This window comes from Spermophilus citellus, assembly GCF_964194105.1.
Source record: "Spermophilus citellus genome assembly, chromosome: 7".
NCBI lineage: Eukaryota > Metazoa > Chordata > Mammalia > Rodentia > Sciuridae > Spermophilus > Spermophilus citellus.
In genome coordinates this window covers 95,289,871-95,302,763 of record NC_138188.1, presented here as the reverse complement: position 1 = coordinate 95,302,763, position 12,893 = coordinate 95,289,871, and the positions used below count along the sequence as shown (strand labels likewise).

Genomic DNA, 12,893 nt, shown 5'->3' with positions numbered 1-12,893 from the left:
ATTACACTAAAGGAAATACTAATAAAAGAAGAAACCAAGTCAATTTAAATACCAAAATTAAGTAAATATGCCCAAGAATACAAATCATGTCTCAATAATAACCCTGAATTTTAATGGCCTAAATTCACCAGCCAAAAGACATAGACTGATAGATTGAATTTAAAAAAAAGAGAACCAACAATATGCTGCCTTCAAAAGAAGCATTTCATAGGAAATAACATCCAAAGACTGAAGGTGAAAGCTTGGGAAAAATCAGGCCACTCACCTGAAGTGTGGAAACAAGCAGGGGTTTCCATCTTCATATGAAATAAAGTAGACTTCAAGCCAAAGTTAACCAAAAAGAATAAAGAAGGACATTTCATACTGCTTAAGGGAAACATACATCAACAAGACATAATAATTATAAGTATATATTCCGCAAACAATGAAGCGTCTACATTCATCAAAGTCTTCTCAAGTTCAAGAGTCAGATAGATGATAACACAATAATTCTGGGTGACTTTAACACACCTCGTTCATGGAATATTTTGCTGAATAGATCTTCCAAACAAAAGCTAAACAAAGAAACTATAGAGCTCACTAATACAATCAATAACTTAGACTTAACAGACATATATAAAATATATCATCCATTAACTAGTGAATACACTTTCCTCTCAGCACCACATAGATCCTTCTCTAAAATAGACCATATATTATGCTACAAAGAAAGTTAGAAAATACAAAAAAAACTAGAGATACTTCACTGCATTCTATCAGATCATAATGGAATGAAATTAGAAATCAATAATAAAATTAAAAATAGAAACTACTCCAACACCTGGGGATTAAATAATATACTATTGAATGAACAATGTGTTGCAAAAGACATCAAAGAGGAGATTTAAAAATTCCTAGGGGTAAATGAGAACACTGATACAACATATCAAAATCTCTGGGATACTACAAAGGCAATACTAAGAGGAAAGTTTATTGCATGGTGCTCATTCCTTAAAAGATAAAAACGTCAACAAATTAATGACCTAACATTACATTTCAAAGTCCTAGAAGAAGAAGAAGTCAAAACCAAAAGCAGTAGAAGACAGGAAAATAATTAAAATTAGAGCTGAAATCAATGAAATTGAAACAAAAGAAACAATTGAAAAAAAATTGACAAAACAAAAATTTGGTACTTTGAAAAAAATAAGTAAAATTTATAAACCCTTAGCCATGCTAATGAAGAGAAGGAGAGAGAAAACTCAAATTATCAACATATGAGATAAAAAAGGAAGTATCATGACAGACACTACAGAAATACAGAAGATATTTAGAAATTATTTTGAAAATTTGTAGTCCAATAAAATAGAAAATATCAAAGGCATCAACAAGTTTCTAGAGTCATATGATTTGCCCAAACTGAATCAGGATGATGTACATGATTTAAACAGATCAATTTCAAGCAATAAGATAGAAGAAGCCAGTGGCATGACTACACCAGACCTTAAACTATACTACAGAGCAATAGTAAGAAAAACAGCATGGTATTGGCACCAAAATAGACTTGTAGACCAATGGTACAGAAAAGAGGACACAGAGATAAACCCATGTAAATAGAGTTATCCCATATTAAACAAAGGCACCAAAAACATATATTGGAGAAAAATAGCCTCTTCAACAAATGGTGCTAGGAAAACTGGAAATCCATATGCAACAACATGAAAATAACCTCATGTCTCTCACTATGCACAAAACTCAACTCAAAGTGGACCAAGAACCTCAGAATTAAACCAGAGAACTAATAGAAGAAAATGTAGGCCCAAATCTTTATCATGTCAGATTGGGCCCCAGCTTCCTTAACAAGACTCCTAAAGCATAAGAAATAACATCAAGAATTAATAAATGGGATGGATGCAAACTTAAAAAATTCCTTTCAGCAAACGGAACAATCAGTGAGGTGAATAGAGAGCCTAAAGAAAGAGAGCAAATTTTTACCACATGCACATCAGATAGAGCACTAATCTTTAGGATATATAAAGAACTCAAAAATCTTAACATCAAAAAACCAAATAACCCAATCAATAAATGGGCCAAGAAACTGAACAGACACATGTCAGAAGAGGATTTACTATCAATCAACAAATATATGAAAAAATATTCAACATCTCTAGAAATTAGAGAAATGCATATCAAAACTATGCTAAGATTTCATCTCACCCCAGTCAGAATGGCAGTTATTAAAAATACAAATGACAATAAGTGTTGATGGGGATGTGGGGACAAAAGGCACACTTATAAATTGCTGGTGAGACTGCAAATTGGTGCAGCCAATATGGAAAGCAGTATAGAGATTCCTTGGAAAACTGGGAATGGAACCACCATTTGACCCAGCTATCCCATTCCTTAGTCTATACCCAAAGGACTTAAAAACAGCATACTACAGGGACATAGTCACATCAATGTTTATAGCAGCACAATTCACAATAGCTAAATTGTGAAACCAACCCAGATGTCCTTCAGTAGAGGAATGAATAAAGAAAATGTGGTATATATATACACACACAATGGAATACTACTCAGCATTAAAAGAGAATAACATCATAGCATTTGCAGGTAAATGGATGGAGTTGGAGGATATAATGCTAAGTAAAGGAAGTCAGTCCCCAAAAACCAAATGCCAAATGTTTTCTCTGATATATGGATGCTGATCCATAATAGGGATAGGGAGGCATGGGAGGAATGGAGGAAGTTTAGCTAGGGCAAAGGGGAAGGAGGGGAAGGGCAGGGACATGGTAAGAAAGACTGGAATGAGATGGACATCATTACTCTAAGTACAGGTATGAAGACACGAATGGTGTGATTCTACTTACAACCAGAGACATGAAAAATTGTGATCTATACATGTACTATTAATTGAAATGCATTCTGCTGTCCTGTATAAAAAATTAGAATAAATAAATAAATTTTAAAATAACAAAGCTAAGGCAACACACTGATTTCAAAAACATACTACAAAGCTATAGTAATCTAAGCAACATAGTACTGACATGGAGATAAACATTTCATATTTCAACCAATGTACAAAATTGACAGCCCAGAACAAATCTGCTCACTTAGATCAATTGATCTTTGATAAAAGTGCTAAAAACACACAATGGGAAAGGGACAGTCTCTTTAATAAATGGTGTTAGAAAAACTGCAGGAGAATAAAAATGGACACTTTTCTCACACCATATCCTAAAATAAACTCAATTCATTAAAATATTTTTAAAACTTGAAACTGTAAAACTATAAAAACTAAACTGATAACATATGGAGAAAGCTTGTTGACATTCATCTTGATGATGATTTTTTGGATATAACCTCAAAGCACAGGCCACACAAGCAAACAGATTAATGGCATTGCTTCAAACTAAAAGGCTTCTTTCTGCACAGCAAAAGAAGTAAGCAACAAAGTTAAGACACTAAAGGGGAGAAAATATTTGCATGCCAAATGTCTGATAAGAGGTTAATGTCCAAAATGCACAAGGAACTCAAACAAACTCTAACAACCATGAGACAAAAGCCCTAATTTAAAAATGGGTTTGAGAAACAGATATTTCTTAATAGAGGATGTATAAATGGTCAAGGGGTATTTGAAAAAAAAAATCTCAGTATCACACATCATTTTGGAAATACAAATTAAAAACACAATGAGACGATAATTCATACTTGTTACAGTGGTGGCTATTATCAAAAAGTTAAAAGATAATAAGTTTTGGCAAGAATGTGGAGGAAAGAGAACCCTGTTGCACTCTGATGAGAATCTAAATTGGTGCAGCTATTATGGAAAATAATACAAAGTTCTTCAAAAAAAATTCAAGATAGAATTACTACCGTATGATCTAGCAACTCCATCACTGAGTGTATATACAAAGAAAATGGAATTAATATAACAAAGAAATATCTGCACTTCTATATTAATTGCAGCGTTTTTCACAAATGCCAAGACATGGCATCAATGTGTTTGTTGATTAATGAATGGGTAAAGAAAACGTGTGTGGGGGCGGATGTACACAGTGAAATATAATTCAGCATTTAAAAAGAAGGAGATCCTGGAGAATACTGTGCAATAGAGGCATCCACCCCTATTTTGTTCATGCCTGGGGTAGAAACAAAGCAACGGGTAAGAAACTGTTTGAGGAGGTGAGTGGCCATGGTTCACCACTGGAAATTGACAACAAACAAAAGAAATCTAAAGAAATCCAAAGACCAGACAGAATTTAAAAAGCAAGAGATATAGAATACCCCAGCACCTGGAACTTGGCTCCTTGACTCGGGGAGAAGAGACTCCTCCCTCTCTTGGGACAAATATTAAAGATCACAGCATGACCCAGTGCTGTATCCTGTACCCTGTAGGCAGTAAGCCTAAATGAGTGACCTGGAGTCTGCATCCCAACCTTCCCAATTTCAGTGCATCTCTTAGCCAACAGAGCGTTACAGCCATGCACCATCTTAAGAGGGGTCCTATCATCATCTGAGACCTTCTGCTCTGTGGATCATAAAATCCTGCATAATCTCATCTCAGGGTCCTGTGAAGCCATTATTGCCTTGACTGGACAGGCAACAGCCACATGCGACACTCTGCATATTCACATATAGAAAATTGAAACTAGACTCCTATCTCTTAGCCTGTACAAAAATCAACCCCAAATGGATCAAGGACCTAATGTAAGACCTGAAACTTTGAAACTATTAGAAGAAAACATAAGAGAAACTCCTTAAGATATGGGCTTAGACAATAATTTCTTGAATAGGAATCCAATGGCATAAGAGACAAAAATGAGAATTGACAAATGAGATAATATCATATTAAAAAGGTTCCACACAACAAAGGGAACAATCAACAGAGTGAAGAGACATCCTACAGAATGGGAGAGAATCTTTCCTGGCTATTCATCTGACAGGGAATGAATATCCAGAATATAATATAATGCAAAAAAAAACAAAACTTAAAAATAAGAAAATAATCATTCAATTAAATGAGCAGAAAAGGAAGTGCAAATTATAAGTAAATGTGTGAAACATGCTTAATATCTTGAACTATCAAGGAAATGCAAATCAAAAATACATTGAGATTTCATCTCATCCTATTTAGGGAGACTATGGCAGACATAGTATAGAGTTCCTAAAAAAAAAAAAAAAACATAAAATAAAGCTATGCTATGATCTAACTATCACACTCCTGGGTATATATCTGAAGAAGATAAGATACATACCCATGTTTATAGTGGCGCTATTCACAATCACCAAGATATGGAATCAGCCTAGGTGCCTGCCAACTGATGAATGGGTAAAAAATATATAGTATTTATACTTGATGGAGTATTATTCAGCCAAAAGTGAAAAGAATGAAATCCTGTCATTTGCAGGGAAATGGATGGAACTAGAAGACATGGTGTTAAGTAAGAGAAGGGAGTGTGGATGTGATCAAAGCACACATATGCACTTAAGAGAATGCCATGTTGGAATTCATTCATCTGTAAAACTTAATATATTTGTACTTTTAATAATTAAAAAGAATGAAAATCAAAAATGAAGAAAACCTGTCATTGGCATGGATGAACCTAGAAGACAAGCCAACACAGAAAGATACTGCATGTTATTTATATGTAGAACCCCCAAATGTCAAAATCATAGAAGCAGGGAGTAGACTGATGGTTGCTAGAGATGAGAAGTGTGGGAGGGAAACTAGGAAATGTTGAGTACAGGGCACAGAGATTCTTTATGGCTGAATGCGTTCTGGAAACCTGCTTCATAATATGTTACTAATAATGTATAGTATACTTGAAAATTAAGAAAGTAAATGTAAAATGTTTTCATCATAAAAAGAAATTATAACCATGAGGTGATATGTATGTTAATTACCTTGATTGTGATAATCATTTCACAGCTTTTATATATATATCCAGACTTCACATTGTTTACTATAAGTTTTGTTAGTATTATTCCAATAAAGAAAAAAAACCCTGATGACATAATAATAAAGTTGCTTTCTTCTACTAAAAATAGGAAAACATATAGAAATGAAAATATATTGCCCTCATAATGTTATAATCTAATGAAGAAATCCCGATTTGAACTAAAAATTAAATATGTGATATAATTTTAGGCAGCCTACACGTGCTATAAAGAAAGTAAGCTAATAAAGGGTTTAGAGAATCAGAAAGGCATAAAGTAAAATGATTAAAAGGACCTTTTTGAAAAGATCAATGAAGTAAGATGGGGATCAAAGATATGAAGTAAGAACATTTCAAGAAGAAAAAAATAGCAGGTCTGCAGTGCTAAGACAGGAAGCAGAGTGGAGGGTCAGAGTAGCAGGACCACTGAGATTCGAATGGCCATGGGAAATGATGTAAAGATATGGACAGGAACAGATAATGTGGCATTGTTCATTTATGTAAAGTATGGTGGACATCACTAGAGGATTATGCATAAGGCAGAGGAAGCATGATTTGGCCATGATGAAACTGAGGTAGTTTTCTGGCTGGAAGATGCTGTTTTGGAATGGCAGCCGTGACAGGCTGGTGGGTCATCTCAGGGTCACAGTGCTTGCCTGTCATGCAGGAGGCCCAGAGTTCTATCCCCACCTCCACCAAATAATTATTAAATAACAACCAGTAGCAATAGTGGAGGAGGAAAGCCACACCGGGAGTACACACATCAGGCTAGAACTAAAAAGTTGATGACGAAGCTGTGGTAAGACCCGGTGGGATTCTGGATAGAGCTTGAGGGTGGAGCACTTCTTTGAATTAGTTAAATTTACATTACATTAATAATGAGGATATTCTTTTTTTAAGAGAGAGAGAATTTTTTAATATTTATTTTTTCCGTTTTTGGTGGACATAACATCTTTATTTATTTATTTATTTTTATTTTTATGTAGTGCTAAGGATCCAACCCAGTGCCCTGCACATGCCAGGCGATAGTGTTACCACTTGAGCCACATCTCCAACCCCAAGATGTTCTTATTCAATTTACTTTACTTCCTTGTCTCCTGGGCATATAGTCAGATTATATTTCCCAATTTCCTAACCCAGTTTGGTGAAATAATGTGGCTTAATATTGGCCAATGGAATGGTCAGGACTCATAGATTGCATTTCTGGCCTTAGCTACTAAAATAATCCCCATGTAGTTTCCCATGTGCTATCACTCTATCCTCACCTATTAGCAGTAGCAGAGGGTCAAAAAAAAAAAAAAGGATGAACCCTATGTAATTCTGGTAATAATAGGAATATTAATAATAATAATTATAGCTATTTTATACATACTATCGGGTGTACCTCATGTTCACCACATGAACTCATTTATTACTCCCAACTACACTACAAAGAAAGTAGATCATAATCCCATTTTACAGATGAAGTTATCTCCAGTTCAATATACAGATAGAAGGTTGCACAACCATAATGGGTAAATAAGAGTTAGATGTACAGTTGAAGTAATGCAGCACCATGTTCTGGAGGTTGTACCACACAGCCACAAAGATATGAGTTCCAATTCTCACTCGGTTGATTATGAGAGTGCAATCTTCTACAAATGACCTAACTTCTCTAGTTTTCAGGATTTGTTTTTATGTGTAGAATGAGAATAACATTTATACAGATTTGTTGTGAGGATAGAAAACTTTCTAAACATCATATAGCATTTACCAAAACTGCTTTAAAAAATAAAAATGGAATAGTTATTCTTGTTTTATAAGGTGGAGATATCTTTTGAGATCAAAGCAAAAACTATGATTAAGATTGGGGGTCTGGGATTGTGGCTCAGTGGTAGAGTGCTTGCCTAGCACATGTGAGACTTTGCATTTTATCCTCAGCACACATCAAAATAAGTAAAATAAAGGTATATGTATATCTACAACTAAAAAAATATATATTTTTTAAAATAAAGATTTGGGCCTAATTGGCAAGGCTAAAAGACCATTAGTTTATATCTCTATTATGGCACATAGAAAATAATCAGTCCAAAACATTATATGGACAAGATATGTGTCTAAGGAACCAGGAATAGCCTTCCAGATGGCAATGTAACCCTTTTCTATTTTTACCACTTAGGAAAAAAGATGGTCTTAATTTAGTTTCGCCTAAAACAAGACTGAGATAATTCAGCTTATCAGGGAGATGATCTCAGGAATCAGAGCGAAAATGAGAAAGCAATAGGAAGAAACAGGATGAAATGTGAGTTAATGAGTTGGTTACCACGGTGGACAAATCAACTTAATCCCCCTGGGGACCCTTTAAGGAAACTTGTAGAATGCACCTGAGAACCATTGGGTAAAAGGGTAGACTCTGGAACATTCATCTTTCCCCTGACTGATTGGAGAGTGCCACTTGTGGTTAACATCCCTCAAAAACCTCCATCCCAGCACTTTCAGTCTTCCTGTGGTTGGACTGAGCAACCTAGCAGGCATTTCAAAAAAGAGTTCTGAGGTAAAGAAGTAGGGAAGGCAAGCAAGAGCGTGGAAGGTGATGCTGTCTGGGTGCAAGAGAGTCAGCCAGGGCCACAGCTACTGTCAAGGCTGGGCCAAGGCATGGGCTTTGAAGTATCAACACAAAATGGATATGGAATATCAGCTCCTCCTTAGGTTCCTTTGTCTATGAGTGCCTAACCCTCCCTGCTCTCCACCTATAACAAATGAATGATACTGGGACCCTGTGCACTGCTTCCAAGAGGGAACAGGAGATTCATGTGGATCCTGCTTTCCACACACTTTCCAACAACAGGGTGGCAATTGTACCACATCACAAACTTTCCTTAATCAAATGCATTTTGGAAATCCTTAGCTTAAACAAAAATCTTCAGTCAAGATTTTTTCCTCATTCTTTAATATCTATAGAGAATATTCAAAGGGATTGAATGGTACTGTCTCTATTTAAATACTTGTGACTTTCTCATAATATACAGTTAATATTTCTCAGAAAGGTGTTTTTAAAAACTTACTTAAGGAAATATTCAAAAGGACCATACTATCTGATTGAATGATAAAAGGGATCTTCTTTCATGGGATGTGATTAGAAGGCAGCTCTGACAGATTTCTAAGGAATCATTCATTAGGCGTAAAAAAGGTGTTCTCTGAAAATAAGAGTTGGAGATTTATGACCACCTCCACAGAGACATCCTTTCTGCTTTCGTGTTAGATTTAACTTAGACACGGAAAACTGGTACCGAGAAGCTACTGCTCTTACCTATCTTTTGTCTCAACATCCCAGGTACTGGCCACCAAATCTTTCGAGAATCTCTTGAATTGTGTGGGAATGAGACTGGCTTTACCTGTAGGAATTGAATTTTCTTAACCACAATTCTTAGATAAATGAAATAAGCTTGAAAATGATACAAAATAGAAAGTGAGACAAACTATAAAAGACAGGAAGCCTCTAACATAGAATCTAAAAAGGACTTTAAAATGTGATTCACCTTGGGAAATTGAAGATTAATACAATGAGGAGAAAATAGAGGAAGATGCTAAGTTTCAAATGTCACAAGAACCTCAGAGACTGGTAGAAATTAAGGAGAAATGTGTGTATGCAGCAAAGGGAAAGTATAAAGAATTTACAACGTGATAGAAAATTCTTTACCCAGGTTACTTTGACCGCAGTGTAAAGAGTAATGAAATAAGAAACATTTGTGTAACTGGGAACTTCATTTTAATGATCAAGCATGCTTTTTCACGCTGAGAGATATAATTATGTGGAGCACTCATATATCTTAAGCCCATGTGTTCATAGAATACATTTACCAATAACATCAGTTCTGGAAGACAGATGATTTCTGATATGATACATTGATGTGAGCAACAAAAGTCTTTTGCAAGCTAGGCCTAGAAATTAAGAGGGGGCAAAAAGGACAGTATAGCATGTTCTCTGAAATCTGGTTAAAGAACAGGTCAAGAAGGAACATTGAAAGTCTAAAAATAAAGACACCTCCTGGCTTTCAGCAAAAGTTGAGTTTTTTTTAATGGTGTTCTGATCAAATGATATTCTTTTTATGACTACCCTGAGGACAAATCTCATAATCATTCTTCCCTCCTGGAATACTGTTCCTTCCAAGACTTATAAAAGATCAGCCTCCTTACACCCAGGTGCTGCCTTCTCTGCAGAAACTTCCCAGTCCTTAGCTGAGGAAAGCATGGTTTCTTTTGCTCTCCCAGAATTTTCCTCCCCTTGTTCATAGCACATCAAACTTGACTGTTAATTCTTTGAAGGCAGAGTTTATTGCTATATTTTGGGTACCGGCTTAGGTGTGTTCTCCAGAGGGTCATGGGCTGACAGCGTGGACCCCAGTGTGGCAGTGCTGTGGCAATGGGACCTTTAATAGGTGTAGCTTACTGAAAGATAATTGGGAGACAGTGGCTCTACTCTCATGAATGGATGAATTCTGACTTGTGGGAAAAGGCCAAAGTTTGTGGAAATGAATTAATTCCCAAGAGAACTTACTATGATAAGTGAGCCTGACACCTGAAACCTTCTTCAGTATGTGTCATACACAACTCTTATCATTCTTATAGGTTCTTCTGCCATTGTGATGCTATCTGCCATGAGGCTCTCACCAGAGACAGGGAGATGCCAGAATTATGAGCTAAACAAAATTTATTTCTTTATGAAGTATCCAGCTTCAGGTATTTTGTTATAGCAACACACACACACACAAAGACTTAAAAACAGAGTTAAGGATCCTAGTAGATACTTCATAAATGATTAAATATAAAATGAAAGAATGAATGACATTAACTATTTAATGGTGACCATAATTAAAATTGAATTTGGAAAAACATGTGGAAGACACCAGATTTTAAAATAGAATTCAACTACGCATCTAAAGTAGAGATTTTGGTTTTGGTCTAGGCAATTAAAATATTTTTTAAATTTTTTTTGTTTCACTTGCAATAACAAAATGTTTGAAATTAAACATGGTTTTAAAATAAAGTATTTGCTATTTCCATCATTTCTCAAAATCACACTCTGTTTTGTTAAATAAAGCTATTATTTAGAAGTTTAAACTAAGACTAATCTTTCTGTATTTGAATATTTGTCTCTTTAGTCTTTGAAATCTTCTGTTTCTTCTAGTAGCCTGTTATATACTAAAAAAATAAAAATAAAAAAAAATTTAAAAAAATCACACTCTGATTCGGGATCTTACTGGGGGGAAAGTATTACCTAGAGGTTAAACATGTGGCTTCCATAGATATTGTCTATTTATTTTATTTTTTCCAAAATGTTGTAGAACAGCTTTATTTTTAGAGAAAAAAAGACCGGGCATACAATTTAATGGCTGCTGAGTTTTAAATTAATTATATAGCCCCTTTATGTCTTGTGTTGTTCAGATTTTCTTTGTTATTACCACTAGACCTGACATGAACAACTCAGAAGAGTGATTTATTTTGATTCACAGTTTCAGAAATGTCAGTCCCTAGTTAATTGGCTCCATTTCTTTGGGCTAAAATACAGAACCTCATGGTGAAAGGGAGTAGCAAAGGAGAGCTGTCAGCTCATGGTAAATGAAAACAGAGGAAGAAAGAGAGAGACAGGAAGGGGTCAAGGACAAGGTATAGTCCCCAAGGGAATGCCACCAAGGACCCACTCCTTCAATTAGGTACCAGAATCCACTGCTGAGGTCAGAGCCCTCAATCCAATCCCTTCCTAAAAGCCCCACCTCTGAACCTTGAGTGTGTTGGAGACCAAGCCTTCAACACATGAACCTCTAAGGTCATTCCAAATTAAAAACATCACATGTCTCCATTTTTTTTATATTTTAGTTTTTGAGATGTTTCCCAAGCTCGTCTCAAATTTCCAGGCTTAAACTATCCTCCTGCCTCACCCAAGTAAATGGGACTATGGGAACTCTCTATTATGCTTAACTTATGCCTGCATTTTAAAAGAAATATAATAATGATATCTAATACACAAATGTTGTATGACTATTAAATGATATAGTACATAAAAACATAGAGTTTCTGCTTCTGACATTGGTTAAACACTCATTAAATATTAGTGTCACTTGTTTATCATTATAATTAAGAAATATCCACAATAATATTTGCAGATGTCATATTTAGAACCCAGAAAACTCAAAAACTAAAATATAAAATAAGAAAGTTTTGCTGAGCTGATCTTCTCAGGGCTCTCACAGGCCAGTACTGTTCCCACTTTGGCCATCATCCATCCACAGATCCCCGTGTCCTGGTCTTGCTTTGTAGGTTACAATGCTGGAGTGTAAGGAAATGACTTCCATCTGAGTCAATCTTTATTATTAAGACATAAAAAATCAGTATATTATGCTTTCCAATTTTTGTGGTGCTTCTAGTGATGTTACTTTATTGTTTAATATATTTCCCCTGCCTTCTCTGAATCTTGAAATAGGTAAAGAGAATTGGGATTATAATGTAATTGAGTGATAGTTTGCTATCCTCAAATATAATCCTCCCCTCATTCCCAAACTGATTTCCCAGCACCTAAATAGTTTCCTTAAGTTTTTTTTTTAAGCCTGTCTAGGGAAAGTTGGAGGCCAAAAGTTGGATGTTCTTGGCACAGGGCTCAGCAGACATCCAGAGACCATCTAATCAGGGTCTGCCATTAATATAATGTGCAAGAAGTCCTTAAGTAAATGGCATGGGGGTCAGGATTGTCCAAATAGTCCTGCCAATACACAAATACTGAAGCGTATACAACCTAGATCCCGAGTCTGCATTGTCTCTATGAAAGCAGCTTGTCTTCCATTTTGGGCCTTTAGAAGTATAATATGATAGAGAGAATACACCACTCTGATATTGGAAACTTAGATTTAAAAAAATTATTTCTGTCACAAATTAGAACCACAGTTCATCTACTGTGATATTTATTTCCTTGTCTTTAAAATGAGAATATCCATTTATGTTCAA

General features: G+C 35.3%; 1 protein-coding gene across 2 annotated transcripts in view; it reads left to right on the top strand.

Annotated features, from left to right (window-relative positions):
* Positions 1-12,893, top strand: part of LOC308653726 (uncharacterized protein) — a 275,451-nt gene that overhangs the window by 191,549 nt on the left and 71,009 nt on the right. The gene's annotated exons all lie outside the window — the stretch shown is intronic.